We start from the raw sequence: 6,810 nt of genomic DNA on the forward strand, positions 1-6,810 counted from the left end.
GGGGTGCAAGCAGAGAGAAGAGGCAGGGTGAGGCCAGGGTGTGAGGGAGTAGGAAGCAGGCAGCCATGAACTCATCCTGGGGAATGGGAAGAGGAACAAGAAGCTGAGGCTGCATGTCCCTGGTACATGCCTCATTGTTCTACTGGACTTCACTTGCAAAAATATAAATTCTAAAATTAAACTCCAAGGAATGTCATGACAGCAACTGCTGAGGACTCAGCCCAGGTATGGGGCCCTTCTGAACTGGGGATTCTGTGTCACTGCACTGTTCTCACACCCTCAGGCCAGCCCTGTCAGCAGACAGTAGGATCTGAAGAGAAGAAACTTTGAAGCCATAAAAGTTTTGTTATACCCTTCCTCCAGGGTCATGGGGGCCTACTTACCAAATGTTTCAGAACCTAGTGGGGTACTCAAATATCTCTTCTCTGAAGAAGGAAAGCCGGTTTGATTGACTCGATGCACCTAGCATAAGGTGGCTGGCAGTTTCTTCATATATACAATGTCCGACACAGTGGGGGAGCCCTACAACCCCACTCTCTTAGTCTACCAGCTCATAGAAAACACAGGCAAGACTTTTTGCACTGATAACGAAGCTCTCTATGATACCTGCTTCAGAACCCTAAAGTTGTTCACACCCAACTATGATGACCTGAACCACCTGGTGTCTGTCACCATGAGTGGGGTCACCACCTACCCAGCACTTTCCAGGCCAACGGAATGCTGACCTTGGGAAACTGGCCATAAACATGATCCCTTTCCCCGCCTACACTTCTTCATGCCTGGCTTCACCCTGCTGACCAGCCAGGGCAGCCAGCAGTACCGGGCCCTGATAGTGGCTAAGCTCACTGAGCAGACGTTTGATGCCAAGAATATGCTGACTGCCTGTGCGCCCCCCAAAAGGCTGCTACCTAAAGGAAGCTGCCATTTTCAGGGGCCACATGTCTCAGAAGAGGTGGACGAACAAATGCTTAACAGCCAAAACTAGAACAGCAGCTACTTTGCTGATTGGATCCCCCACAAAGTGAAGGCAGCTTTCTGTGACATCCCACTCCCAGGGCTAAAAATGTCTGCTGCCTTCACCAGCAACAGTATGGCCATCCAGGAACTGTTCAGGCGCATTTCAAAGCAGTTCACTGCCATGTTCAGGCACAAGGCCTTCTTGCCCTGGTACGTGGGTGAGGACATAGATGACAGGGAGTCCACTGAGGCCAAGAGCAACAGGAACAACCTGGTGTCTGAGTACCAGCAGTACCAGAAGGAGGGAGAGTTTGAGGAGTGGGCCCAGGAGGAGGTGGCCTAGCAGAGCCTTCTGTTAGATGGAAGGGATATGAATTCTTTATTCAGTCCCAGTGTATTCTATGAAAGCCCTGTCTCACTGTGTGTGCATTTGCTGTGTATTCACCTGTATTCAAGCATTTTCATAGTAAAAAAGAAAAAGTTGTGTAAGTTATGTGAGTTTTACATCACCAAGCACAGTAGTCAGGGAAAGAAAATCCTCTAAGAAATTCACACTTTTGGCCGGGCGCGGTGGCTCACGCCTGTAATCCCAGCACTTTGGGAGGCCGAGGCGGGTGGATCACGAGGTCAAGAGATCAAGACCATCCTGGTCAGCAAGGTGAAACCTCGTCTCTACTAAAAATACAAAAAGTTAGCTGGGCATGGTGGCGTGTGCCTATAATCCCAGCTACTCAGGAGGCTGAGGCAGGAGAATTGCCTGAGCCCAGGAGGCGGAGGTTGCGGTGAGCCGAGATCGCGCCATTGCACTCCAGACTGGGTAACAAGAGCAAAACTCCGTCTCAAAAAAAGAAAAAAAAAAAAAAAAAAAAAAAAAAAAAAAAAAAAAAATTCACCCTTTTTGAAGAGAGTGATTAGAATCATTAGTAAGATAAAAGAACAGCAACAACAATAAAAGTATTGATACCTTCCCTGGCAAGTGTTGCCACAGAGGAAAAGCAACTCACAGGTACCTTTGTGCCCATTCAGATATGATTACTGCTTTTTTTTTTTTTTTTTTTTTGAGATGGAGTCTCACTCTATCACCCAGGCTGGAGTACAGTGTCATGATCTCGGCTCACTACAACCTCTGCTGCCCGGGTTCAAGCCATTCTCCTGCCTCAGCCTCCCAAGTAGCTGGGATTACAGGCATCTGCCACCACGCCCTGCTAATTTTTGTATTTTTAGTAGAGATGGGGTTTCACCATCTTGGCCAGGCTGGTCTCGAACTCCTGACCTCAGGATCCACCCGCCTTGGCCTCCCAAAGTGCTGGATTACAAATGTGATTTGCACCTGGCCATGATTACTGCTCTTTGCTTTTAACTGGATTTGGTAGAAAAGAAAACGAATATAAACACATGTTTTTTCGAGTGTCCGATAAAGAATAAAAAGGAAAAATGGTATGTTTTATTATGGGAAGTTATCGACTTATATTGGCCAAAATCTTCTGAAGATCACCAAGTAACAGAATAGTAAACCAGTCAAGTTATAGCTTAGTGAGGAATCTGAGCTTTTCTTTCCCAGTTGAATGGAGACTGGTAAGGAGCAGCGATAACTATTTTCTTCCATTGTTTCCCTCTTCTTTCGATCTCAGCACATTACACTGCATATTCAGTTAGATTATATCATCCTGAACTTTACCTCCTCTTTCTTCTTTCTACAGCATTATGTTAGCACATTTGATAGTGAGCATATTTCAATATGTTCCTGATTCATGATTATATTATTTGAATTTAATGTTTTGTTGATGTCAACTTTGAGATTATCATAGTTTCAGTAAACATATTTCATGCTGCTGTGTGTGTTGGTCACTGGCTCAGGTTACAGCAATAAGGATTCTAGAAAAATAGCAAAGTATATTAGTTTTATGTTTGCATAAATCACTGTACATTCAATTTTATTTTATAGTCTGTTTATTTCATCATTCCCTCCCATTATGTTAATAGTTTAAATTTTAATATATGACTGTAACATACAATACACAAATGGTTTTGTTTGGCTATTTCAATAACAAGAAAACAAATTAAATAAAATGAAAGGGAAGTTTTGCCATCTGCTACTTTGACTAACTCGTATTAAACCATAATCGAATTGTTGTACAACTATGTTATTCTCAGCCTTTATGTTGTTTATCTTTTTGTGAAAAAGTCTTTTAAAAATAGTTCTACTTCAGAGAGCTTTGGAGTCCTCAATTCCAGTGGCTTCAGTATGCTGCAGTAACTGTCTAACCTCATCAATTACAATGGATTCAATACACTTTAGTAAATCCCTCCCATCACCCTACATTGAACCTCGTCTTCAACTCTAACATTAACCCCCAAATACCACTCTCTGACAAATTCTTACTTGCTGGTCCTTGACTCATCCATTGATCCTTCCTGGCCTCAAGTACCTCTCTGCCTATATGCACCACTTGTCATATCATTTCTCTCTAACAGCTTTAATTCTCTAGAGCTTCTGTTTGATTTCACAGGAACTAATACACACTTTGTGAATTTTTTAATCCATCTTTGTCATTCTTTCTTATGTCTTCACTTACTGTTCACTGCAAGCTCCCAATGTAACCCTAATCTCCTCTTTCTCAGCAGATGATCTTGCCTTAGATACCACTGAATACTTAGTGAAGTCTCAACCATCTTCTTTTCTTCATCCATGCTCAGAGGAAGAGGTATGCCTCCCCCATTTCCTATTGATTCGCTACCATCATCTCAGGCTTGCCACAACCTCTCCTTCTCTCTCCTTCAAGAGCTTCCCCAACTATTTTTCTCCACCTCTCTTGTGTGGTCAACTTCTTCCCCTTAGTGAGTTCGTTTTTCACATTATAAACATGCTCAACTTTGTTCACCTTAAAACCATGCAACAAAAGACACCTTCTGATCCCAAAATACCTGACCCATTTCTCTAACACAGGGCTTACATTTTACGTCTTATTTTCCCTACCTCACCCTCATGCTACCTCTCTTCACCTGGTTAAATCCAACTCTTCTTTTAGATATCCGGACCAGTATCAAACCTTGGGGAAATTATGCTGACCGCCCAAGCCTGATTCAACTTCCATTGTCAAACACTGGCAATGAACTGCATTCCCTCTCTTCGGAGAATTGTTCTAATTTTAATTATACATAAGTTAACATGATTCATTTATTAACTTTTCTTCCCATTACTCTTTAAGCTTTCAGAGACCAGGCACCACACTCTTTTAGAACAACATTTTACTCTCAGTGTATTACACAGATCCTAGAATATATTTGGTGTTTGACAAATATCTGTAAATGAATAGATATGTTTATTGATTATAACTCTTAAATCTTCCTCTGAAAGTATATTATAGTTCTTCCATTCTGCTCTGGTATGCAAGTGGGTGTCCCTTAAAATTCCTGTGTTGGAAATTAACCCCCAATGTGATAGTACAATATTTAGGAGGTGATTAAGAGGTATAATCTTTAGGAGGTGATTAGGTCATGAGAGCTTTGCCCTCATAAACAGAATTAGTGCTTTTATGAAAGAGGTTGGAGTGAGCTGCCTTGCTCTTTTGCCATGTGAGGACGTAGTAGTAAAGTGCCACTTACAAAACTGAAAAAGAGCTCTCCCCAGACACCAAATCTGCCAGTAACTTGATCATGGACTTCCCAGCCTCCAGAACTGTGAGCAATAAATTCTGTTGTTTAAAAAGCACCTTGTCTAAGGTATTTTGTTACAGCAGCAGGAATGGAGTAAGACATGTTCAGAAAAACAAATATGAGTCTTTCCGAAAAATAAAACACCTAATTTCTTCTTCATATTAGTGATGCTAAAAGGCAAACAGCGCGTGTAGAGAGAAGAAAAAAGGCATTAGCTTAAGGTTGGGAAGCCAACTCAGTCTGTCTGCCACTGTTTAGCTTCTTACACATTGTGAGAAACAGACCTGAATTTCTTGAAGGTTCCTCTGAAACCATCTAACTTTCAGAATATTGCCCATTAATGCAATTGATGGGCTATTTCAGAAGAAAACTTTGAAAACTGTTTTATGTCTCAAAAAATATTTTGAAATTACTTGCATCTATTGAGCACCTTCTTCACAAACACTATTTTGGCCTCTGGACTTGCTTTTAACTACGTACTAGCTCATACATGCATAGTGACCAACATACCTGGACATGACTACTTTAAGAAGCCACAGAAAAGGCTTTCTTTACCACGAGGAGCACAGCCGGCCCAACTCTAATTATACATGGAAACTAGAGCTTTCCAGTTACACATGGAAACTGGAAACTTTTTTTCTCTGGTGAAAAGACAAGGAATATGTTGTTTTAAAAAAATGATGATGTAACATCCATTTCCAATGGGGAATTTTGACACTCTATTAATAATCGATTTTTCATGGATTTTCCATTAGTCTTTTTCCTAGAAGATGCAGTTATGGCTTTTTCCACAGTGGTTTAAAAATGTGTGTTTTCTAATAATCTTTTATTCCTATAACGTATCTTTCATCAAACTGTCTGCTTTGGCTTTGTTTGAAATAAAGAATGAAAAAAATAAATAACTTGTTTTTGTTTAATAGAATTTATCAAGATAAATTCCTGAGGTAGGTTTCATCTGGTATTCCTATTTCTAGAGACTTCACCATGTGGAAAGATGCTCTCAACTGATCATTATGTAAACCTGAAGGAAAACATTTGGCTGAACATATGTAGCTGGACTTTCAACAAAGTGTTCAATTATGTTTTAAAAAGGAATGCTACTAAGTGAAAGAGACAGAGTCCTTTTTAAAGTCCTAGTAAATAATTGTATAAGTTCTCACACTCAGAGGACCAATATTTACTAAGTTTCCTAATGGCATTTAGCAACAAGGCTTACTATTAAAAAAGGAGATGTACCTCATCAAAATATTCAGGTTATAAATATGTAGGAAATTAAGGAGATGGTGAGTGGTTAATAAAATAAGAAGATGCATAGCTGAGGAAAGTAGCAAATGAAGCAGGAGCTGTTAGTGTTTCTCATAGTCACCGTATAAGCCAAAGAATGTGGTTTATAATTATGATGTATGCATTGATTTGTCTAGAAAAACACACTGTGATAAGGCCTACATCAAAATAAAATTGGAAAAACCTTTTCTAGTGGTAGCTGGCAGCTATACCTCACTAACCTACTAACAAAGGTACTAACTTCAACTTGCCTTGGGATTCAGCCTATGTCAAAAAAGGTGACTTCTTTTGAAGATTATAGTCAGGCAGCATTCACCAGTTCAGCTGGCTTTTTTTTTTTTTTTTTTTTTTTTTTGAGACAGGGTGTTGCCCTATTACCCAGGCTGGAGTGCAGTGGCATGATCTCAGCTCACTGCAACCTCCACCTCCTGGGATCAAGCAATCCTCCCACCTCGGTCTCCCAAATAGCTGGGACTATAGGCAAATGCCATCATGCCCGACCAATTTTTGTATTTTTTTGTAGAGACAGGGTTTCATCATGTTGCCCAGGCTGGTCTCACACTCCTGGGCTCAAGCAATCCACATGCCTCAGCCTCCCAACGTGCTGGGATTACAGGCATGAGCCACCATGCCTAGCCTAACCCGATGCATAATTACAAGTATCAAGTCTGGTGGCTTCTCAAAAAATTAAGCATGGAATTATCTTATGATTCAGTAATTCCACTTCTAGATATATACCCAAAAGAATTGAAAGCAGGAACTCAAACAGATATTTGTACACTCATGTTCATACCAGCATAATTCACAACAGCCAAAACGTGGAAACAATCCAAATGCTCATCAGCAAAGGGATAAATAAAATGTGGTATAAATATACAATGGAATATTATTCAGCCTTCAAAAGGAATAAAA

At 40.6% G+C, this 6,810-nt stretch overlaps 1 pseudogene; it reads left to right on the forward strand.

The window, feature by feature from the left end:
- The first annotated feature begins 499 nt into the window (after positions 1-499).
- On the forward strand, positions 500-1,300 carry LOC141583914 (tubulin beta chain-like; annotated as a pseudogene).
- Positions 1,301-6,810: the final 5,510 nt, after the last annotated feature.

This window comes from Saimiri boliviensis, chromosome 3, assembly GCF_048565385.1.
Source record: "Saimiri boliviensis isolate mSaiBol1 chromosome 3, mSaiBol1.pri, whole genome shotgun sequence".
NCBI classification, from domain to species: Eukaryota; Metazoa; Chordata; class Mammalia; order Primates; family Cebidae; genus Saimiri; species Saimiri boliviensis.